This window comes from Pteronotus mesoamericanus, unplaced genomic scaffold (assembly GCF_021234165.1).
Source record: "Pteronotus mesoamericanus isolate MK-2021 breed Mesoamerican mustached bat unplaced genomic scaffold, CSHL_Meso_final scaffold_85, whole genome shotgun sequence".
Taxonomy (NCBI): domain Eukaryota; kingdom Metazoa; phylum Chordata; class Mammalia; order Chiroptera; family Mormoopidae; genus Pteronotus; species Pteronotus mesoamericanus.
The window spans coordinates 37,550,483-37,576,703 of record NW_026555329.1 but is presented as its reverse complement, the minus strand read 5'-3'; the positions used below and the strand labels follow the sequence as shown (position 1 = coordinate 37,576,703).

The 26,221-nt window shown below is 39.7% G+C and overlaps 1 pseudogene; it reads right to left on the bottom strand.

Moving 5' to 3' along the window:
- Positions 1-1,148: 1,148 nt before the first annotated feature.
- LOC129063163 (protein SYS1 homolog) lies at positions 1,149-15,655 on the bottom strand (annotated as a pseudogene).
- Positions 15,656-26,221: the final 10,566 nt, after the last annotated feature.

Here is a 26,221-nt window from a genome sequence, read left to right as displayed (position 1 = left end):
AAGTTTTTTTTTAATTTATTGATTTTTAGAGAGGGAAAGGAGAGAGGGAGGAACATGATTTGTTGTTCTATATGCATTCATTGGTTATTTCTTTCTTTTTCATGGAAAATGTGGTATTTATGTACATAGGAAGGACAGCTGCAAGCTTCACACAGTGGAGACTCCACTCCCAGGAAAAATCTTAACAGCAAGTTCCTATCTTCCTCAGCACTATCAGTAGGCTATGTTGAAAACTGGCATGAGGGTGGGGACACATTAGAGAAAACTGGAAGTAAGTTAGTCATGAGTTCATGGGTACACACGCACATGCAGATAGCAGGACATAGGTTGTGCGTTTTCCTTGTGCTTGATTGCCTCCATCTGCCGTCCTCTCCCTGATGGCAGCCTAATACTTTACACCTACATCTTTTTCTGTGGCTATGAATCCAAACATAAACTGTTTCTCCAAATAGAGTAGCTGCGGTTCAGCAACATGGCAAAAGTAACAGCTGTCCCAGGGAGATAAGATAGATGACTAGAAGAGTGGCTTGCACCAATCAGATATCCTTGATTTTTTTTTCTTTGTTAAAATAACAGGCTGGTGACAGGTATGATGGCTCAAAAATTAGGTGATTACCTCGTGGCATGTGTCCCTTAGTTGGCTGGAGTGTCTGTTTTTCACCAAAAGGCTGAGGGTTAAATTCTTGTTCAGGGCATATACCTCACTTGTGGGTGCAGGTTTGATCTCAACTCCTGCAGTGCATGTGGGAGGCAACCAATCGATGTTTCTCTATTTCTCATTTTCTCTCTTTCTTTCTCTGTCTCCCTTACTCACTCGTGCTCTCTCAAATCAATAAACATATTTAGAAAAAAAGTGACATGGTTCCAATTCTGTTAGTACCCTGAAAGAAGTCCCATTGCTGACCTCCCACATACCAAGTTCAAGATCCATGACGGACTTCCCAGACACCACGCTTTCCACAGTGTGAGGAGCTTCTTGCAGCTGTGATCCTGCCTTACTGACAGGGCCTCACTAGTTCTACCCCACGAACAGACTTCACAGGCTCAGTGTGCCTCTCAGACCTCAGCTGGACCTCATGTAGGGGGTCTGAGCAGCCCAAGGTGTTGGGCGTGCCAACTTCCTAGCAGGGTGTCCAAGGGACCCAATTCTACACATTGGATTTAGGGGCTGAGCTGAGGGAGATCACCTTGAGCTCTGTCCACATACACCGGTACTTGCCGATGACCTCCATGAACGCAATGCTTGAACCAGCCAGCAGGTCAGCGCCCAGGGAAAAGAAGAGAGGCAGAACCAGCGGCCCAGGAGGTGAAAGAAATGGACAATGACGGTGAAATCCATACATGTCATCCCTTGCCCAATGAAGTACAACAAGCTCAGGGCACAGGTGAGGGCCTTGAGGATGGACATCATGGAGGCCCTGCCAGAAGCGGTGGAACAAACGTCTGGTCCAGCAAGGGCCCGTCCACCAGTGCCAACCACAGGTCTGCATGAGGACGATCTGCGACAGGATCAGCAACGCGTTCCACACGTAGCTGCCGAACTGGCGGCGGCCGTTGCAGCCTGGCCTCTACCGAGGGCGTGAGTCAGTGCCACAGGTCCCTCCTGCTCCTGGAAGCTCATTGGTTGATTCTTGTCTGTGCCCTAACTTGGATCCAACCACAACCTTGGCGGGGAGGATGCTCTAACCAACTGAGCTTGGATCTTATTTCAGCAGAAGCGAGTATCTGAATTCATTTACATAAAATGTTGCAAGTAGGTAATGAAATAATTTTATGGATATTTGTTCTTTCAATATACATTTTACTATACTCTATTTAGAAAGCTAAAACCATATTTTCCAGATTTCTCAGCAGCTAGAATTCTGGTTGTGAATCAGGTCCTGCCAACTAGATGTAGTAGAGAGAGGTAAAAGGTGGAAGTAAGATGGAAACCCTTTATTTATTTATTTATTTATTTGTCCCGGGAAGGCTGAGGTGGTAAGTGTTTACAATGAAGTCTCAACTCTAATCATCAGTTACCTGAGTGAGAGGCAGTTGTGGCAGCTTTTTAATCTTTGAATTGAAGCTGCAGTGATGTGATATTGAACCAAGTCCAGGGGCAGTCTCTGATGTCTGCCCTTTCAGCCCTTTCAATGGCTTTCCAAGCGTTTCATATTCTGTATTAAATCCCTTTTTGTTTGATATATTTAGAGTGGTTTCTATCCTTAAACAATCACTGGCTGATAAACATCTCTCTCTCTCTCTCTCTCCCCCCCCCCCTTCCCCAAAAGCCCTCTAAGCCCTCTAGAAGAGGTTCCTTCATGTCTCATTGAGAACTGGGTCACATACTTTCCCTAAGGGACTATCATGACTGGGCAGCTCTGGAGATTGTTTTAGTCTAGTCTATTTTCATGTTTCATATTTTCCTTTTCATTCTCATTCTCTCAGGAGTGGACAGTGGTGTCTTCCAGAGGCTACATGACATGGGACAGCAATGGATTGGATATAGATGCAGATATGAGACTCTGTCTTCTTTCTATTAAGTCAGACATTAGAAAGATTTGCAAAAAATGTAAGACAGTGCCACTCTTCCAAGTAAATATTTTATTTTGGAAAATATAGGGTTTTTCTTCCTTGAATATTATTTAAATTAACATATAGTGGGTATATTACTATTAATTTAAAATAAATTAATAAATATTTTCTGGTTTTAATTTCTAATATGAGTAGTGACATATAATACAAAAGTTCTCTGAAGTTCTCAACTACTTTTAGAGTGTCCAGAGATCCTGATACCAAAAAGTTTGAAAACCTCTGGTTTAGACCAATTAAAAGTACTCAAGTTATGGAGCAATGGGTGGACACAGAAACAAACAAACAAAAAGCCCCGCCACACTGGAGAGAAAGGAAATGGTCTCCAGAAGGTGCCCAGTGATGTCTGCTACTGGAGAGAGTTGGCACAGGACAAAGGAGGAGAAGAAGCATAAGGGCGGCCCAAGGGAAATGAGAACAAGCAAGCTTTTTCTTCCATTCGGGCTATGGAAAGCAAGGCGGAAATTAGCAGTGAGAACTCTGAAGCAGGGTATGAGGAAAGTCTGGCTATAGTGTTAGTAGAAAAGGATAATTGTAATGAGGAAGGCTGGGTATTAGGAGACTAGTTAAACGCTGAAAGACATAGTAATCTTGTAACTTAAGGATAAAACTGTTTTTACCTGTTTTCCCTGGCTTATACATTTACAGTTTTAAAAGGCTTATGTTTATCTAGTTAAACAATCAAGGGGAAAAACTACTTAGAAGACAGTTTTGCTTTAAGATTGAATATGAACTAGTGAAGGCGCATGTTCTTAAACCACATAAGGTCTCAGAGAATCCTAAACAAGACTCTGGAAAGCTGCTAAGACTAATGGAAAAACAAAACAAAACAAAAAATAAAAACCCTAACTTCTATCCAAGGTGCTACAAGTGAGAAGGGCTCCAAACTGTATTAGAAGTGAAAGTGCAGGGTGTTGTTCTGTTATTGTATCTTGTCATTATAGAACTACCTTGTTTGTACTTTTAGAAGACAAAAGTACAAAAGTAAATTGGTCTGTTTTTTCAGACCTTATCCCATTAGAAATATTCATAGTAAATTTTTTATATATATATCTCAGCATAAGTAATTTTCTGACTCTTCCAGCATCATTATCTCCTCTAAATTGATTTTAATGCTTGTCAGGAACTATTAGCAGATAAGTTTGCTCTCATAATACTTAATTTATTTGTTTTTAGACAGCTTAGATACCTAATTTCTATAGCATTATATGTGTATATGTAGTATAAACATGCGTCAACTCAATTTTCTCCTTGGAACTTTGGATTGGGTTATAAGAGGTTTGATTCCCTCCAGAAATTGATGTGGCTATTACAAGAACTCTTCCTCTTCATTTTTTTCTTTTTTGGTTTTAGGTTTAATGGCCTCTAGTTCTGTTTTTTATGTTTTTTGGTATTTTTTCTTGTTTTAAAAAATATATTTTATTGATTATGCTATTACAGTTGTCCCATTTTTTTCTCCCCTTTATTCCCCTTGACCCTGGAATGCCCCAACCCCCAGTATTCCCCACCCGCCTTCGTTCATGTCCGTGCGTTGTACATACATGTTCTTTAGCTTCTCCCTTTCCAATAATATTCTTAACCTTCCCCTGCCTATTTTGTACCTACTATTGATGCTGCTTATTCTATGTACCTTTTTCTCCATTCTTCACCCTTCCCCTCCCCTTTGTTTTACTGTTCATAGTTTTTGATCTTCTTCTTTTTCTTAGATAAGTCCCTTTAACATTTCACATAATGAAGGCTTGGTGATGATGAACTCCTTCCACTTTACCTTATCTGGGAAGCACTTTATCTGCCCTTCCATTCTAAATGATAGCTTTGCTGCATAGAGTAATCTTGGATGTAGCTCCTTGCCTTTCATGACTTTGGATACTTCTTGCCAGCCCCTTCTTGCCTGCAAGGTTTCTTTTGAGAAATCAGCTGATAGTCTTATGGGAACTCCTTTGTAGATAACTGTCTCCTTTTCTCTTGCTGCGTTTTAGGTTCTCTCCTTATCTTTAATCTTGGGTAATGTAACTATGATGTGCCTTGGTGTGTGCTTCCTTGGGTCCAACTTCTTTGGGCTCTCTGAGCTTCCTGGATCTCCTGGAAGTCTACTTCCTTGGACAGATTGGGGAAGTTCTCCTTCATTATTTTTTTTCAAATAAGCTTTCAATTTCTTGCTCTTCCTTTTCTCTGTCTGGCACCCCTATGATTCAGATGTTGGAATGTTTAAAGTTGTCCCAGAGATTCCTAAGCCTCTCCTTGTTTTTTTGAATTCTTGTTTCTTCATTCTGTTCTGGCTGAATGTTTGTCTCTTCCTTCTGCTCAAAATCATTGACTTGAGTCCCAGTTTCCTTCCCTTCACTATTGGTTCCCTGTATATTTTTCTTCATTTCACCTTGCATAGTCTTCACTTTTTCCTCCATTTTGTGACCATACTCCACCAATTCTGTGAGCATCCAGATTACCAGTGTTTTGAACTGTGCATCTGATAGGTTGGCTATCTGTTCATCGCTTAGTTCTAGTTTTGGAGCTTTGATCTCTTCTTTTATTTGGACCATATCCTTTGTCTCAGCATACCTGTTGCATTGGAAGGGGTAGAACCTTAGACATTTGCCCAGATGAGTCAAACCAGGTCTCTGCATTGTTATGTATGTGGGGGAGGGATCCGAGAGGGAACAACGCTGCTTGCTTTGCTCTCAGCCAGCTTTCAGTCACTTCCCCTGCTACCCACAAGCAAATTCAGCCGTTCTGGTGCTGATTCCTGGGTCGGTGGGTTTGTGTACACTCTAGGACCCCGTGTATCTCTCCAACAGACTCTCCTGTGAGGTTGGGAGTTTCTCCTGCTGCCAGAAAGCCCACAGATTTTTAACTCCAGAGGTTCTGAGGCTTTCTTTTCCCATGCTGAAACCCTGGATTGGGTGGTCTGTGTCATTCCCCTGCTGTTCCTCCATTTTATCTTCATGCAAATGTGGGACTACCCAGTCTGCCAGCCGCTGCCTCACTGGTCTGGTCCTCCAGCCACTGCCTGCCACCTGTCCTCTCTGACCCAGCTGCCCATCTCTGCCCCTCCTACCAGTCTGGATGAATGTTTCTTCTTTAACTCCTTTGTTGTCAGACTTGCATACAGTTCAATTTTCTGGCAGTTCTGGTGATTTTTTGTTTTTAGATTCATCATTCTTTTGTTTGTGGGAGGAGGCAAAGTGTATCTACCTATGCCTCCATCTTGGCTGATAACGGTCTCTAGTTCTTTTATGACTACAAAAAGGCATGGGCAATGTCTTATGATTCATAAAATAATGTTTTTTTTTTAAATAGGAAAAACCAATGTGGAAAAAGATGTGTATGTTGAGTCAAAGGATTTAATGTGTCCTAACTCTCCTCCCCACTGCAAAATGGGGATTTTGTGTTGATTTTCATACTAACAGCCAATTCCCTGGTCCTCAGGACACCAACTGGGTGTTCAACAATTCAGCTCAATTCTGAGATTACTTGCAGTTAGTGCAGACCACACAGCATAAGGGCTCAATTTCACAAGACTGTGCTCCTGCCCCCCAGCCTCAGACACCAGTTATAAGTCCTGGAGAGACTACCCATGCTCCTGAATGGCTATAAAACAGGGGTTCCCACAACCATATCCTCAGGTTTGATAATTTGCTAGGACAGCTCATATGACTCAGGGAGGCATTTTACTAGTTATAAAGGACACAACTGAAAAACAGCCAAATAGAAGGGATGCACAGGGTAATGTATTGGGTGGTGAGGCACACAGAGCTCCCATGCCCTCTCTGGGCACCTCCCTCCAGCACCTTGATGTTTCACAAGCCTGGAAGTTCAAATTTAGTTCAAGAGTTTTTACAGGGCTCAATCTCCATCTTTTCTCCCCTCCCAGCAGGTCAAGTGTAGGACTGCAAGTTCCAATATTCTCATCACTTGGTCTTTCTGGTGACTAGCCTTATCTTGATGTTATCCAGGGGCCCTACCCTAAATTGGCCAGGTGGGATCTAAAGGGGCTTGTTATGAATAACAAAGACACTCCTATTACTCAGGCAATTCCAAAGGTTTTAGAAGCTCCGTGCCAAGAAACTGAAGCAAAGGCCAAATAGATATCTAATCATATCATAGGGAAATACACCCTTTCCTATTCCATAGAGTGGTTTTTAAAAAAACTTAAAAAAAGAATAGATTTGAGACTTAGCCAGGTGGCTTAGTTTGTTGGAGCATTATCCTGTACACCAGAAGTTTGTAGATTCAATTCCTGGTCAGGACACATGCCTAGGTTGGCATGATCCCAGTTGGGGCATCTATGGGAGACAATTTATTGATATTTCTCTCTCACATCTCTCTCTCTCTCTCTCTCTCTCTCTCTCTTCCTCTCTCTCCAAAAACAATAAAAATATTCTCAGGTGAATATTAAAAAAAAGGTTTGCCTTGGCCAGTGTGGCTTGCTTGGGTATTGTCCCACAAAAGCAAAGGGTCATGTGTTTGGTCGCCAGTTGGGGTATACACAAGAGGCAGCCAAGCTGTGTTTCTCTCTCACACTGATATTTCTCTCCTTTTCTTTCTTCCTCCCTTCCCCTCTCTAAAAGTAAATGAATAAAATTCTTAACAAAAATAGATTTAAAATCATTCTTATAGCCAGAAATTGCAAAATAAATGTAATGTATATTACATTTACACAATACACTATTGCTTTTTTCCTTGTGGTTGCTCAAAATAAATTGTTAACCAAATGACCTCGCAGTCTTTGGTAAATTGGCAAACATACCTCAAATGAAGTCCAACAGGATATGTATATTAAGTTGTTATACAATGAACTCAGTGAATCACATTTCCTTGTATTCATACCCTATGTGGTTACCTCTCATAATGAATCTGACCCTAAGATTTGCTTAAACCAATAGAATATTGGGGAAATGACATTGTGTGAGTTCTGGAGCCTACACAGTTGGGACTTGCCATGTAGAAAAAGTCTGTAGAGATTAGTTAATGATGAAAGGTCACATGGAGAGATGTCTCTGCCTTCCAGTCCCTTCAAGGCTCAAGTTATATGGAAAGGGATCATCTTGGGCCCTCCAGCTCCAGCTGAGCCACTAGATAGATATAGTGGCATGAGGAAGACAGATGAAACCAGAAGAACCCCTGAGTGAACCCATAGAATTGTGAGAAATAATAAATCATTGCTGTTTTAAGCTACTAAATAGGTTATGTAACAACAGACAACTGGGGTAATACCCTGTGATGACTAGATTCTTTAGGTGTTAGGTGACTGAAACTAGCATTAGACAGGAAAGGGAAAGGAGAGGGAAAGAATGAAAATTGAAGAAATGTTTCAGGAGTCAGAAATAAGAGGTACTTCTGTCACCTTGCACAGTGACACCAGAACATGTTAACTTTCTGTCTGATGACAAATAGTGCATGTGAAAAGACATCCCTTTGCTATAAGTCACTGCCTGTAATGAGTCACAAAAGCATGTCTTGTGTACTCAGATATTAAAAAAATACAATTGTCTGTAATTTATAGTTAGGTATAGCTATTCTTCATCATTATGTCAATTAAAACCCCCCCAATTTATGAATTGTTTTGAGTACTCTGTTCATGGCACAATAAGGTTATATTACTGTAAAAAGAACATCATTCTATCAATCAGTATTATATAAAATAGGTTTATGCAATTGAAAATTGTTTTTCTAGATAACATAAAGATTATTTGATAAACAAATATATATGTTGCCTTCTCTTTCCTCCTTTTTCCCTCTGCCCTAATTTTTTTTAGTGGATTTAAGATTGTTAGATGGTGCCCTGACCACTCTGGGTCAGTAGGTTTGGCATTGTCCTGCAAAGCAAAAGGTCACTGGCTCAATTCCTGGTCAGGACACATGACCAGGTTGCACGTTTGGTTCCTGGTTGGGGGGTGTGGGAGAGGGAACAGATCAATGTTTCTCTCTCACATCAATGTTTCTCTCCCTCTCTTTCTTCCTCTCCTCCCCTCTCTCTGAAAAATAAATTACCATTTAAAGTAACAAAAGGCTGCTAGATGGTGGTCAGACTAGTATATCCACATCTTTTAGCAAGCTGATACTTTTTTCCCATGGTCAGCTCAAGTCAGGAACCCTGAATTCCAGGATGTGCTGGAGACCCATTGGTTCTTGGGTGTTCATCTTGTGAAGGTTTAAGGTGGGGCCTACACGTGTGGGCTGCTTGCCTTGGGACTCATATAGGTAATTCTTAAGACATCACACAGGTTTGAGGAGAGCAATCTGAAGTCTGAGTTACTCTAAGTGTAAATCTCAAGGGGGTTCAATTCATTCTGGGATCTCCATTAAGTTCTTGAGAGTGAGTTTGAATGATGAGGTAGATGTGCCAGACACAAGGCTGCCATAGTCTATGAGCAAACCCTGCCAATGTTGTGTTGTATCTGCTCCTGCATTAATTCATTTAAGAGGACTATGAGGAGAGAAATCAGTCTTAACAGGATAGAAGCAACCTATGGAAACTGAGGTCTGTTCATCCACAGCTACCCAGTGGAATGTATGCTGCGTTACTATCTCCTAGGTAGGATTGACCCAATTTATATTATCATTTTGCATTAGTTCAAAAGTACAAAAGAATAAATTTAAGCTTCCATTTATTATTATTATTTATTCAACATCACCTAGTATGATAGAGGAATTAAGGACACAAAATGGTGCTGCAGAGACTTCTGGTCAAGATGGCAGCATGGGGTTAATACTGCTCACCTCCTCACACAACCACATCAAAATTACAACTAAAATATAGAACAACCATCACTCAAAACTTTCAGAAATCGAGTTGAATGGAAGTCTGACAGCTATGGGATTAAAGAAACCACATCCATCCAGACTGGTAGGAGGGGTGGAGATGTGGAGTGGGCTGGCCCCACATTCCTATGTGGTGGATAAAATTCAGGAGGGATATCTCAGGAGTGAGGACTCCCAGCCACACACCAGTTACCCCAGCTCAGGGTTCCAGTGCCAGAAAGATAACACCCATAACTTATGGCTGTAAAAATCAGTGGGGATAGTCAGTGGAAGAAACTTCTGGAGGCCCAAGCAGTTCCTCTTAAAGAACTTATATACAGACTTACTCAGACTTATTCCCTCTGAGCTCCAGCACTGGGGTAGCAGCTTGAAAGACACCAGTGACGCACAGGGAGAGGGTAAAGTGTCTGGCATCAAGGTGAGGGCTAGGGGCAGTCTTCTCTAAGACAGAAAGGCAGGCCATTGTCCTTTTATGACCCCTCTTCTGACAAAACCACAGAACCAGCAGGCTGTGGCCATGTGAGACTCCATCAATATGGTTAACATTGTTTGCCTGGTCCTGGAGTTCCTCAGAGACTCTAACATACCCAGCTTACGGGCCCACCTGAGCAGCTTTTCCATATGAATGGGTGGTCTTGGATCATGCCTCACAACTTCCTAAATCCTCTCAAACAAGCAACAGACAGCCTCAGGGAGCCCCCAGCCCACTGTACCTTTTGCTAAGTGGCCCCAGGCCCAGCACCAGCAGCAATGAGCCTAGATTCAGAGCTTGGCTTCACCTGGGACTCTCCAAGCACAGCACAAGGAACAGCCCTCTCAGATGGCTTTATAGCACAGGCAGTTTGGCCGTGGGCAAAACGCAGGTTGGAGCTGACCTTGGCCTGCACCACCTGGGAAAACCCGGACCTGCACACCAAGTGGACGAGTACAGACCACATTGGAGCAACACCACCCTGCCCCTGATCAGCTGATTCTCAACAGAAGGCAGGGGTTGGTGGTCAGTGGTCACCAACAGTCTTTGAAACTGACTGGCCTGGGTAAATCCCTCCCATTGACCTGCCAACGGTAATCAAGCCTCAACACAAGATGAGGGTGTACTCAGCCCACACGAAGGGCAAACCTTGAGCACCCTGCATGGGTTTTAGAGGAGGCTGAGCCACTGAACCCTACAGGACACCTACTACATTAGGGCACCCTACCAAGGCACAGAATCACAGCAGCTCTACCTAATACATAGAAACAAATACAGGGAGGCTGCCAAAACAAGGAGACAAAGAAGCATGGTCCAAATGAAAAAACAGGTCAAATCTCCAGAAAAAGAACTAAACAAAAGGGAGATAAGCAATCTATCAGATGCAGGGTTCAAAACACTGGTTCTAACAATGCTCAAAGGATATCAACTGCATAAAAAAATATCTGGTTAGAAACGAAGGATACACTAATTAAAATAAAGAACAATTTACAGGAAAATAACAGTAGGGTGGGTGAAGCCAAGAATCAAATCAATGATTTGGAACATAAGGAAGCAAAATGCAACAAATCAGAACAACAAGAAGAAAAAAGAATCCAAAAAAATGAGGATAGTGTAAGCAGCCTCTGTGACAACTTTAAGCAATCCAACATTCACATCTTAGAAATGTTGGAAGGAGAAGAATAATAGTAAGAAATTGGAAATCTATTTGAAAAAATAATGAAAGAAAACTTCCCTAATTTGGTGAAGGAAATAGACATGCAAGTTCAGGAACACAGAGAGTCCCAAACAAAGTGGATGCAAAAAGGCCCACTCCAAAACACATCATAATTAAAATGCTAAAGTTTAAAAATAAAAAGAGAATCTTAGAAGCAGCAAGAGAAAAGCAGTCAGTTACCTACAAGAGAATCCCATAAAACTCTCAGCTGATTTCTCAAAAGAAACTTTGCAGGCTAGAAGGGGTTAGCAAGAAATATTCAAAGTTATGAAGAGCAGTGACCTACACTAAGATTGCTCTACCCAGAAAAGATATTTAGAATTGAAGGGCAGATAAAGAGCTTCCCACACAGAAAAAAACTGAAGGAGTTCATCATCACCAAATCATTATTATATGGAATGTTAAAGGGACTTATTTAAGAAAAAGTAGATGAAAACTATGAACAATAAAATGGGAATAAATATATTGACAATTGAATCTAAAAAACAAACTAAGCAAACAAGAACAGAGATAGAATCATAGATATGGAAAGCATTTTAATGGTTGCCAGTTGGAAAGTGGGTATAGGGAAATTGGTGAAGAGGTCTGTGGATTAAGTACAAATAGGTAGTTACAGAATAGCCATGGGGATGTAAAGTACAGTAGGGAAATGGAGTAGTCAAAGAACTTATGCATGACCCATGGACATGAACAATGTTGTAGGGATTGCCTGAGGGAGTGAGGGGTGCTGGGTAGAAGGGTACAAAGGGGGAAAAATTGGGACAGCTGCAATAGCATAATCAATACAATATAATTAAAAAAATAAAGAAATAAACTGTGCAAGAGATTAAAGAAAAAAGGACACAAAGTATGTCCTCACACAACACAGTCTAGTTTTCTTTAGCATTGCAACATAAAAATTGGAAGTAGAGATTACCTTACATAGTGTGGAGATTATTGACTTTAACCTAAATTTTAAAAATTCTGAGAATCAGGTATGAGATTCTGGGAATGTCTTAGGATCAATGCAATTATTGTTACAACCACTCTGGGAAACTTTTTGGCAGTGTCTGCAAAAAGCAAACACACACATACCCTATGACTTAGAAATTGCTTTTAAGATATATTGCACTCACCAAAAGATGTATACGGGAACATTCATAACAACAGCAGTCATAGTAGCCCAATCTGGAGAATTACACATTACTAGTAGAATCATGTATACATTACTCTCAAGAGAGAAAAGAGAAATATTTTACTTTTTTAGTGATGTTAGATCAGTTACATAAACAAAAAATATGTATATATGCATGTGGCATTGTTTGGTTGAATAGGTACTGGAAAACTACAAAAAGGTCAAGGGAACACTGAGGTAACACTAACAATGTAGGAATTAGCACCATCTCTAGGGCTGGGTAACAAAGTAAAGAGGTGGGTTTATGAGACATCAGAAGTGCAGAGTCGGGAGCAGGGACCCAGGCATCGGAGGAGGGATACTGCCAGGCATTGACTGTCCTTTTAAGGGAACACATGAGCCTGGCTTGCGTAGCACTATTAAACTTGAGAGACTGGGACAAACTGCTGCTACAAAGGGCCTGTGCTGGAACGATAGTACTGCCAGCCAGAAGAAACAAGTCCCTTCTCACTTCTCCAGCCTTACTCTCTCTTTCTAGTGCCCTCAACTGGCAGAACTAACTGGAGACTTTTGGCAAAGACGAAATGCTAACTGAGTTACACAGCTCCCTCATTACAAAGCTGAGAATAGAAGTGTGAATTTGGGGTTACGAGAAAGTAGTTTAACAAATGGCATCAGTGGGTTAAAATAAAGTAACGTATTAATAAAATGGAATATTATACAAGTGAAAACATTACTACACTCAGCACCTGACTCAGTCTCACTAATGTTGAGCAAAATAAGCCAGATGGAAAAGGTTACCAAGTGTATGATTCTATTTCCATTAAACTCAAAACCAGGAAGCACTAATCAGCTGTTTTAGAATAAAGGTTACTTGGTGGGAGTGGTAACTGAGTAGAGATGGGGGGGCTTTTGAGATGCTGGTAATGTTTAATAATTTTAAACACAGCTATCTCTCCTTTATTGTACCCTGATGATATATGCATATTTGTGTATGTTATGTGTTTATGTGTATATATATAGTAACAATAAAAGTTTGCAAAGTATGCCCTTACTGAGAATTGAACCAGAGACTTTTCAATTTGCAGGCTGGCGCTCAACCCACTGAGCCACACTGGCCAGGGCTATTTACTTTTAGAGAGAAGGAAAGGGATGGAGAAAGACAGGAAGAGAAACATTGATGCGTAAGAGATACAACTATTAGTTGCCTCTCACATGCCTTCAACTGGAGACCTGGTCCACAACCCAGGCATGTGCCCTGACTGGGAATTGAACCAGCAACCTTTTGGTTCTCAGGTGGGCACTCAATCCTCAACAGCCAGGGCCATTGGTTGTTTCTTGTACGTGCCCTGATTGGGAATTGAAACAACAATTTTGATGTGCGGGGATGACATTCTAACCAACTGAACTACTAGCCAGGGCAAAAATATACACTTTTGAAGAACTGATTTTGAATTATGCTAGAACAGAATACATGTTTAACTGTGAGCAAATCATACTCAGTTTATTTTTATATTAGACTATATTGGATTTTTAAAATTCTTACCCAAGGACATGGTTACTGATTTTAGAGAGAGGGGAAAGAAGGAGGAGAGAGAGAGGGCGAGAAACATTGATGTGAGAGAGAACCATCAATTAGTTGCCTCTCACACACACCCCGACCAGGGACCAAACCTGCAACCAAGGTATGTGCCCTGACCAAAAGTTGAAACCACAACTTTTTGGTTTACAGGATGACAGATACTCCAACCAAGTCACACCAGCCAGGACTATACTGGATTTTAAAAATCAATTACAATACAATGGAAAGCCAAATTCTCATACTAAGAGAGTTCAAGTATTTGAGAGATGAGTATTCTGTCATGGCTATATCTGTGTCTAAATGCTTGAAGGAAGGATCCTGGGTCAGAAAGCTAAGCATTGTTTATTATCACAAAGCCATTTAATTTATTTAGATATGTGCTGGTATATTAGTCAATATTATAAATCCATTCTAATACAGCCCTGGGCAAATATTTACAATCATTTTTTAAAATTCTCGCTCATGTAAGAGCCTTATATACAGTAGGCATTTTATTTATAACAAACTTATTACTATTGATGGTTCCTTCTAGATAATATAGTCCCTATTCCCTTTTCTGTAGCCTGAATGTTAAACTGAAAATTACCTTTTATTTCTAATGTTTAGACAATTGCCCAATGAGAAGTCTCTAAGATTCTCACTTGCAAATCAGAGTCACTAAAGGAAAGAAGGAGTGTTCCCTTATGATGGTTTAAAAATATGTCCACACATTCTCTGGTAATTCTCCCCTCAACAAGTGATTTTGGGGAAACAAAAGTGTTTGGCAGCAATGCAAGATAGCAGCAAAGGATGAAAACTATACTCACCTCCTCAGAGGACCAAACTGATATTACCACTACATTATGGAACAATCATCCTTAATAACCAACTGAAGACTAGCTAAGAGGAGTCATATTGAGACTGGTAGGAAGGGCAGAGATGCAAAAAGGGCTGGCCCTGCTACCACAGGCAGTGGCTGGTGTTCCAGGAGAATGTCTTGGCTTTGAGGATTTCCCTGAGAAACGTGGGGTCTAAACCTGAAGCTGGGTTCCCAAATCTAGAACACCACAGCCAAGCAAAGATGCCCACATAACATCTGGCTGTGAAAAGCAGTGGGATTGCTGTCAGTCAGGGACAGACAAGAGTCTATTAGAGAGAGGCATACTCCTAAAGGACCAACACACAAAATTTGCTTCACAGCCACACAACCTGGGCTCTACCAGAGGGATGGTAGAGAGGATTAGAGTCCTAGAGTTATGTGAAATGAGTCTGGGGTTTGTGGTTCTGGGGAGAGAGTTGAAGGAATAGCCATCAGGGTCCCTGTGCTGAGTCATTTTCCCATATAGAAGATGCCATTTTTCTTGAGTAGAGCACTCCCCTCCCTGTGGTATCACCCTGAGGGAAAGCAATAGCCTCACCTTAGGCATTACCTTTCCCACAATCTGTAGAGCTTACACCCAGTTAAGGAGTCAGATTTGTCCAATGTGTACAGGTCTGAGCAGACTCATGGGGTGTCAGTGACAGTTGAGTGTCTTTGTGTGGGGGTCATTCTCCCCACTAGGACCATCCTCCTTGCTTTTTGCAGACCCATCCCTCAGGCTCCACACACCCCACCTGCTTGACTCTTAGTGGCTCTGTCCTGCCATGGTTGGGGCAAAATCCAGGACAGACAGAGTTGTCTGACTCTGAGCCAGGGCACCACACTTCTCCACCTTCTCTGAAGCCTTATCGGCCCCTCCCCTTCACAGGACAACCACTCGCCCCTAACTGGTGACTCACTGTGAACCCACCTCATGCAACTTGAATACCACCAGAGGTTCTTTCAGTGACTGAGACTAACAAACAGCTGGCAGGTGGAGACAGGCAGAGATGAATCTCAGGGTGCCTTGGGACTTTCTCTGACCTGCTCTTGGGTCTGCTGCTGGTAAAAGCCAGCCCTCGGTGCACAGTTAAGTCCATTCTGCATGCACTCAGGCCCAGCAGAGGCAGACATAAACTGTGAATCACTTGTAGCTCCATACAGATTGCCAAGGACTAGTCACAGGCAGCATCTGATACTGGCTGCACCTGGGTTCTTCTAAAGAGACACAGAACCAACACACTCAGTGGCCATCTTCAGACAACATCAAAGCAGGATCCAAATAACTTCATAAGCAAAATATCCGGAGACAGATTTGGCAGACACCAAACACTGCTGAGGTGAATTCTGCTTCATGTGGTCAGCTTCTGCATAGCAGCCTGCATGCTGTGGTTGAGGTTGAGTTTGAGCTTCACAGTCACCTAGACTAAAGGTCAATTCCAGGGACAAACAGGTCAGTATCAATTAAGACTCAATTACAACAGAAGGACCCACATAGTCCACACAAGGGGCATTCCCGGAGCACCCTTATCAGGTAATCAAGGAGACTGCACCACTTGTCCTCACAGCACACTTACTATATAAGATCACCCAAGGAAGACTAGAAGTCATAGCAGATATAGCTAATAAATAGAAACAAACACAAAAACGAAGAGAAAAGAAAATATCCCACTTCCAGTCAAGATGGCAGCAAAGACAGACATGGCTTGCCTCTTCGCACAACCATGTCAAAATTACAAATAAAATATAGAACAGCCATCACTCAGGAACATAGAAATTGAACTGAACAGTAGTCTGACAAATATGAAATCCAGTTGGATGGAATTCTGACAACTATGCAATTAAAGAAACTGCATTCATAAAGACTTGTAGGATGGTCACAGACATAGAACAGGCTGATCGCACAACCATGTGGATAAAAATTCAGGAGGGATATTTCCAGTCAGAACAACAAGAAGAAAAAAGACACCAAAAAAAAAAAAAAAAAAAAAGAAGATAACGTAAGCATCCTCTGGGACAGCCTCAAGCAATCCAACATTCACATCATAGAAATGCTGGGAGGAGAAGAGAAAGAGCAAGAAATTGGAAATATATTTGAAAATATAATGAAAGAAAACTTCCCTTATTTGGTGAAGGAAACAGGCATGCAAGTCCAGGAGGCAAGGAAAGTCCCAATTATGATGGATACAAAGAGGCCCACTCCAAGACATAACAGAACTAAAATGCCAAAGGTTAAAGATAAAGAGAGACTCTTAAAAGCAGCAAGAGAAAAGAAGTTAGTTATCAAATGGTTGCCTGATGGGAGGAGGGAGGTGGAGAATGGATGAAGAGGTGAGGGAATGAAGAAGTACAAATAGGTAGTCACAGAATAGCCAAGGGGATGTAAAGTACAGTGTAAGAAATGGAGTAGCCAAAGAACTCCATTTAACTCAGATATTGTATTCTTCATGTCTTTCTTTTTTATCTAGTGACTTTTAGAAAGACGAAGAGATAGAAAAGGCAATTTGTTGTTCTATTTATTTATGCATCCATTGGTTGATTCTTGTATGTGCCCTTACTGGATCAAACCTCCAACCTTGGTGTATCAGAACAATGCTCTGACCAAGTGAGCTACCCAGCCAGGTACACATTATCCATGGACACGACCAATGGTGAGGAGATGCCTGAGGTAGTAGGGAATGTGGGGTAGAAAGGATCAAAGGGGGAAAAATCAGGGCAACTTTAATAACATAATCAATAAAATATAATTTTAAAAAACATGCCCCAAGTAAAAGAGCAGGAGAAATCCCCAGAAAAATAATTAAATGAAATGGAGGCAAAGAATTTATCAGTTATAGAGTTCAAAGTAATATTTGTAAGGATGCTGAACAGGATAAAAAAGAACATTGAAACCATAAGAAAGGACCAGTCAGAAAAAAAGAATATAGCCCTAGCTGGGTAGCTCACTTGGTCAGAGCATTGTCCTGATACACCAAGGTTGTGGGTTTGATCTGGTAAGAAGAGTACATATGAGAATCAATCAATGAATGCATAAATAAATGGAACAACAAATTGCCATTTCTCTCTCTCTCTCTCAAAGTCAATAAATATAAAAGAAAGACATGAAGAAAACAATATCTGAGTTGAAGAATATACTGGAAGGAATAAACAGTAGATTAAATGAAGCAGAAGATCAAATCAGCAATTTGGAAGACAAGGTAGGAAAAAACACCCAATCAGAGCAGCAAAAAGAAAAAATAAGTTTAAAAAATGAAAATAGTTCATTTGAGACAACATAAAGCATAACAATATTAGCATCATAGGAGAAGGGAGAGAGAGCAAGGGGTCAAGAACCTATCTGAAGAAATAATGACTGAAAACTTCCCTAATCTGGTGATGGAAAAAGACACACAAATTCAGGAAGTGCAGAAAGTCCCACATAAGATGGATCCAAAGAGGCTGACTATAAGATACATCATAACTGAACTGGCAAAGTTGAGAGACAAAGAGAGAATCTTATATTTTCAAGAGGATGACAGTCATCTGTTGGGAAACGCCCTGTCTGGTTCCAGGGACTGTAGCCCCACCAACAAGCGAGAGGGTCCCAAGGCTGGCCCTAATCAAGGAGACCTTGAGAAAAACAGGCCACTGAGGAGATGAAACCTGTCCCCCTGGCAGGGGCGCAGCCTCTGCCTCCCTCACATCACCCTGCTTGGCCCTGTGATGGTTGGTTGTTGATAATGGGTAAGTTTTCTTGTGAGGAAAGACGATCTAAGACAGACATTGGTTGGTATGGGCAGCGGGACAAGGATTTGAGGGGACATGAAGAAAGGGCAAAAAGGCCCACACTCCTTGGCTAGGCTTCGACAAGGCCGGAGTCCTCATTCTATCTGAAAGAAGTCTCCTTATCTCTTGGTTGCTCTGTCCCACCTGCCTGGCCCAGGCTTGAAACAATACAAAAGGCAGGTACAGCCCTAAACTTGATTGGGCAGTTCCCAGGGACAATTAGGCCTAGAAATAAGTTCCTCTAAGTGTGCTCTGTTCTTCCCTCCAAAGCAATGATAACCAGCTCATATTGGGAAGGACATTTACATTATTCATAGACCCTGACCAGAAGCAGATCTCTTGTGTTCCTCCAATTGTTAGCTATGATCTCTATTTGTTTTCTGTAAACATAGTGTTTTGACATTGATTGATGAGCTTTGCATCCATACACTTGTTCACGTGGTTCTCAATGAAAGCCTTTGGACACAGGGGTTCGGGGCCTTCTCCCCTCTAGAGGGAAGAGCCACGTCCCTCTCCTGGCAAACAGAGAAGTGTTTGCAATGACTCGTGTTTATTCCCCTATCCGTGACAACCCCGGGATGTGCTCTGCGGGATTCAGAGCCCTGGTCCCTCCCCAGCTGGCTCTGGGCAGTAACCCTCAGATCAAGGAGCCCTGTGCTCAACTGCGGCACTCCCCAAAACACATAGTTCCCCGCGACAGTCACCCATAAGGGAGCTCTCATAAGACTGTCAGCTGATTTCTAAACAGAAACATTTCAGGCCAGAAGTGATTGTTATGAAATATTCAAAGTGATGAACAGTAAGGACCTACAACCAAGACTACTTTATCCAGCAAGGTTAACATGTAAAATTGAAGGAGAAATAAAGAGATTCCCAAACAGGAAAAAGTTAATGGATTTTGTTACTGCTAAATGAGCATTACAAGAAATGTTAAAGGGCCAGCTTGAAAAAGGAGATGGAGGAAGGGGAGGAGGAGGAGGAGAAGAAAAAAAAAGACCAAAGGAACATAGTTAAAAGAATAAAATGGTAATATATATACCTATCAATAATTGCTTTAAATGTAAATGCCGTAAATCCTCCAATCAAAAGACATAGGGTAGCTAAATGGATAGGAAAATGAGACCCATATACATGCTGTCTACAAAGGACCCATCTCAGAAGAAAAGATACACACAGACTAAAAGTAAAGGGATGGAGAAAAGATATTTCATGCAAATGGAAGGGGAAAAAAATTGGGTAGCAAGAGATATATCTCATAAAATACTTTAAAACCAAGGCTTATTATAATAAGAGATAAAGAAGGCCACTAAATAATTATAATGGGAGCAATCCAACAAGAGAGTATAACTCTTGTAAACTTTTATGCACCCAACACAGATGCACTGAAATATGTAAAAGAAATCTTTGAAGACATAAAAGGAGAGATTTACAGTAACAAACTCATAGTCAGGGATTTTATCATCCCATTGACTTGAATAGATAGATTTCCAGACAGAAAATTAACAAAGAAATGGTAGCCTTAAATGACATACTTAAATGATCAGATGGATTTATTTGACTTTTTCAGAGTACTTCATCCCAAAGCATCAAAATAAACATTCTTTTCAAGTGCACATGGAACTTTTTCTAAAATAGACCATATGTTAGGATGCAAAACAAGTTTCATTAAATTTAAGAGATTAAAGATATCAAGCACCTTCCCTAACCATAATGGTATGAAACTACAAATCAATAACAAGAAAAAAACTGAAAAATACAGAAAGACACAGAGGCTAAATAGCATGTTATTAAGCAATAAATATGGTAATACTGTGATCAAGGAAGAAATCCAAAGATATCTTGAAAAAAATGAAAATCAGAACAAAACAACCCAAAATCTATGGGACACGGCAAAAACAATCCTAAGAGGAAAATTCATAGCATGAAGGCCTATCTCAAGAAACAAGAAAAATCTCAAATAAACAGTTTAACTTTACACTTGAAGGAACTTGTAAAAAAACAACAAACAAAACCCAAAGTGAGTAGAAGGAAGGAAATCATAAAAATCAGAGCAAAAATAAACGAAATAGTGTCTAAAAAATACAAAAGATTAATGAAACCAAGAGCTGATTTTTTGAAAAGAAAAACAAGGTAGACAAACCTGTAATCAGACTCATCAAGATAAAAAGAGAGAGGACCCAAATCAATAAAATCAGAAATCAAAGAGGAGAAGTTATAACCGACACTAAAGAAATACAAAGGATTGTAAGAAAATATAAAAAACTATATACCAGAAAACTGGACAATCTGTATGAAATGGATAAATTCCTAGAGCATACAACCTCCCAAAACTGAATCAGGAAGTAGCAGAGAATCAGAATAGACAGATTACACCTACTGAAAATGAAATGGTTACCAAAAACTCCCAACAAACAGAAGTCCTGAACTGGATAGCTTTACAGTTGAATTTTACCAAACATTAAATGAGGACCTAACACCCATCCTTCTCAAAGTATTTCAAAAAAATCAAGAAGAGGAAAGAGCCCCAAGCTATTTTATGAGACCAGTATTATCCTAATTCCAAAACCAGATAAAGATACTACAAAAAAAGAAAATTATAGGCCAATATCCCTGATGTGCATGGATGTTAAAATCCTCATCCAATATTAGCGAACTAGATCCAGTAATATATTACAAAGATCATATACCATGATCAAGTGGGATTTATTCCAGAAATCCAGGGTTGGTACAATATCTGCAAATCTATAAACATGATATGCCACATTAAAAAAAGGAAGGATAAAAACCAGATCAAATCAATAAACTCAGAAAAAGCATTTGATAAAATCCAGCACCCATTTATGACAAAAATGCTCAGCAAATGGGAATAAAGGGAACATATCTCAACATAATAAAGTCCATATATATGACAATCTCATAGCCAACACAATGGGCAAAAAGTACAATTGTTTTCCTTGAGATCAGTATCAAGACAGGGATGTCCATTTTCACCTTTCTTATTCAACATAGTACTGGAAGTCCTACTCACAGCAATCAGACCAGAAGAAGAAATAAAAGCATCCAAATCAGAAAGGAAGAAGTGAAACTGTCATTATTTGAAGATGACATGATACTGTATGTAAAGAGCCCTAAAGATTCTACAGGAAAACTACTAGAACTGATTGATGAATTCAGTAAAGTAGCAGAATGCAGAATAAATATCCAGAAATCAGTTGCATTTTTATATGCCAATTATGAACTACCAGAAAGGGAAACTAATAAAACAATCTCATTAACAATTGCTCCAAAACAAATAAAATCCCTAGGAATAAATTTAACCAAGGATGTAGAAGACCTATACTCAAAAAATTTTAAAACACTGAATAAAGAAATTTAAGAATATACAATAAGTGAAGCATATACCCTATTCATGGATAGGAAGAATTAACATCATTAAAATATTGATAATACCCATAGCAATCTAAAGATTCAATACAATTTCTATCAAGATACTAAAGGAGCATTTCACAGAACTAGAATCAATATTATAAAAATTTATTTGGAACCACAAAAGACCCCAAATAGCCACAAAAAAACTTGAGAAATGCTAACAAAGTTGGAGGAATCACACTACTTTATATCAAACTATACCACAAGAAATCATATACCATAGAAATCAAAACAGCATGATACTGGCATAAAGCAGACATACAGATCAATGGAACAGAATTGAGAGCCAGGAAATAAAATTACACCTTTATAGTCAATTAATATTTGACAAAAGAGGAAACACCATACATTGGGGTAAAGATAGTCTATTCAATAAATGATATTGGTAAAACTGGACAGAGATTTACAAAAACAAAAACAAAAAACTAAACCGCCTTGTTACACAGTAAACAAGAATAAACTGAAAATGAATTAAAGTCTTAAACATTAGACTGAAAACCATTAAAATATTAGAAGGAAACATAAGCAGTGAAATATCAGACATTTCTCATAGCAATATTTTTTTCTGATATAGTGCCTTGGTAAGGGAAACCAAAAAATAAATAAACAAATGTGACTACATCAAATTAGAAAGTTTTTGCCCAGGAAAGGAAGCCATCAACAAAATGAAAAGACAACGCACTGAAGGGAGAACATATTCACCAGTGATCCCTCTGATAAGGAGTTAATATCCAAAATTTATAAAGAACTTATAAAAACTCAATACCAAAAAATCCAATTTAGAAATGGGCAAAGGACCTGAATAAACACTTTTCCAAAGAGAACATACACATGACCAATTGACATATGAAAACATGCTCAACTTCAGAGAATTGCAAATTAATATCACCTCTCACCTGTCAGAATGGCTATCATCAATAAATCAACAGACAACAAGTGCTGGTGAGAATGTGGAGAAAGGGGAACTCTTTTGCACTGTTGGTGGGAATGCAGACTGGTGCAGCCTCTGTGGAAAGCAGTATGAATGGAGTGACCGCACAAAATTAAAAATGGAGCTGCCTATGACCCAGCAATTCCACTTCTGGCTATAAATGTATATCTGAAGAAACCCAAAGCACTGATTCAAAAGAATATATGCATTTATATGTTCATTGCAGCATTATTTACAATAGTCAAGATTTGGAAACAGCTGAAGTATTGATCAACGAAGAAGTGGACAAAAAATTCCAGATGTATTTACACAATGAAATTCGACTTGGCTGCCAAAAAAAAAAGAAAAAAAAAAAGGAAATCTTGTAATGGAACAAGTGGGTTCTGCTGCAACCTGTGTGAATTGTGGACTGTCATGTCAAAGATCATCCCCTGTTCTTGCTCAGGTTTGTGGTTCTTATAGGGATAGAAAGGGGAGGTTTTTTGGTTTTTGTCTTTTTCCAGCTAGCTTTTGGCACGCTGTGGCCCTATCCATTCATCTTTCCAGCTTTCTGAGTACTTAGGTCCTGTCTATTAATCTTTCTAGCTTTTGATGTGCTCAGTGTAAGGACCTCCCCCTACACCATCTTGGCCAATGGGGAATACTTTCCGGTGCTCCTAGTGACTGTCTATAGTAACAAGTGTACCTGTTGTGATAGCATGGATGACTTGAATAATGTTATGCTAAGTAAAATAAGCCAGTCAGAGAAAGACAAGTTCCATACGATTTCACTCATTTGTGGAATCTAAGGAGCAAAATAAATTAACAAACAAAATAGCAACAAATTCATAGATAGAGAAGAGACTGACAGCCCTCTGAGAGGAAGGCATTGCAGGGTTAGGTAAAAAAGGTAAAGGGATTAAGCAAAACTAACTAAATAAATAATTTATAGACATAGACAACAGTATGGTGACTACCAGAGGGAAAGAGGGGTAGAGGGTGCTAGAAGAAGGTAGAGGGGGTACAAATGCTGATGAAAGGAGATATGACTTGGGGTTGTTAACACAATAAAATATACAGATGATGTATTAGAGAATTGTACACGTGAAACCTATATAACGTTATTAACCAATGTCACGCCAATAAGTTCAACAAAAAAGAAAAAGAAAGAACTGGTGTTATTCTCCTTCTTTAAGCATGTGCTACACTTGTTTCTAAGGAATATAATGTGATAGAAATGGTAGATTTTGACTTCTGGGTGTAGATTATAGAAAGCATTGCAGCTTCCTCTCTGCTCTCTCAGACTATTTCCTCTGGGGAAAGGCAGACACTCAAGCAGCCCTATGGAAACATTGAGGCAGGGGAAGGGAGGCCTCTTTGAAAGAGCCAGCAAGGGCCTGAATCCTCGAGCTAACAGCCATGGAGTAGCCATCTTGGTAATAGATCTTTCAGCCTTACTCAGGTCTTCAGAAGACTGCAGTCCCCGGTGACATCTTAACTCTCCAGATAAACTGCTTCTAAATTCCTGGACCACAGAAATTGTGAGATGACAAATGTTTTTTGTTTTCAGTTGCTCGATTTGGGAGAAATTTGTTATACAACAACAGATAAATTATACATGTGTTAATGTGCATATATATAATAGCTAATACTTATGAAACACTTCGATCCTTCTATAAGCATTTTATGTGCAATAACTATTTAATCCTCACAACAAACATAAAGGTAGGTGATATTACTGCCTACATTTTACAGATCAGGAAAGTGAGGCACTGAGTAACTTGCCCAAGGTTACCAGCTAGCTAATGGCAGAATTATGATTTGATCTCTGGAGGGCTGGCTTCACTGCTCTGTACACTAGTTTCTGTGTTACACTGCTGTTATGACGATGCTAGTGCCACTGAGAAATATGCTATAATGAAATAACAAGACACAGGCTTAAGGTTTATAATAGAAAAGGTATTTTAGATATAAAGAAACTTCTGTAAAAATTCAAAAGCACTGGAGAGACCTTAAGACAGAGTCTAGGTTCTCATCCACTAAAGGCTCCCAGATGGATTATGTGAACTCTCAAGTCTGTTTCCAACTCTATGACATACTACATATACCTTCTAAGATACAACATGATTTAGTCAATTGACTCAGGAATGTCAGAATGCAGTTGGATTTACAGCATTCATTAGTTTTCTCTTATATTTGGTAAAAATTAATGGATACATTTTTCTTGAATTTTGCTGAGCTAGGTTGGGGGAAACTTGCATATATACTGTCCTTTTCACTTCTTTTGGACTGTTACAGAGACCAAAATATATCCAGTGCTAATACTTTCACCCTTTTTATTTTTTTACAATTTTTATTTATTGATTTGAGAGAGAGAGAGAGAGAGAGAGAGAGTTCAATTTATTTTTCCACTTATTTATGCATTCATTGGTTGATTCCTGTTTGTGCCCTGACTGGGGATGGAATCTGTAACTGTGGTGTTTGGGGACGATGCTCAAACCAACTGAGCTTCCAGGCCAGAGTTACCTCCCTTCTTTTTATTATTTTTTAATTTTTATCCTCACCAGAGGACATTTTTTTCACTGCTTTTAGAGAAAAAGGAAGAGAGAGAGAGAGAGAGAGAGAGAGAGAAACATTGATGAGAGAGAGAAGCATTGATTGTTTGCTTCCCATATGCGCCCGGACAGGGGGTCCTATGAGCCCAGACCTGGCACCAAATCTGCAGCCTAGGTATGTGCCCCAACTGGGAATCCAACACGCAATCTTTTGGTTATGTGATGACGCTCCTACCAACTGAGCCACACCAGCCAGTCTATAGTTCCCCTTCCTAATTATAGTAATTCACATAATTGATTTTTAAAAATTTTTTATTTTTATTTAGTGATTTTTAAAATTTTTATTTATTGATTTTTAGAGAGAGAGGAAGGGCAGGGGAGAAAGAGAGAGACAGATAGACAGACATCAATTTGCTGCTCCTCTTATTTATGCATGTATTGGTTGCTTCTTGTATGTTCCCTGACTAAGAATAAGACCTGCAATCTTGGTGCATTGGCCAATGCTCTTACACCAACTGAGCTACCTGGCCAGAGCCACATAATTGATTTATGTAGCATTATGTGATGGTAAAATAGAAAAAATTAAACTCATACTTTCTTACTTTTATTCTTTTTTTTGTATTTCCTTTAAAATGGCATCCTAAATTATAATGCATCTTAAAGAAATTTTTAATTTCCTTATTGGCAGAGAGTAGGTCTATAATTCATTATTCTTTTTTTAGAGCATCTAATATCATATATGTAAAGATGTTTATAGCTAATTAGGTTGGTATATTTGAATTAATATTACAAATATCTATGTGGCAAATATAGTTCTCTTCTAATTTATAGGAGTATAATGACTGATGAGATCATTTTAAGGTCTTTAAATGTTATCTTTTTAAAAAAAATTATTCATTTATTTTTAGAGAGGGGGCGTTTTTGGTAATTCTCACTGAACTCATTGAGCTTCCTTATAACCATTGTTTTGAACTAAATATCTGATAGGTTACTTGCCTCTATTTCAT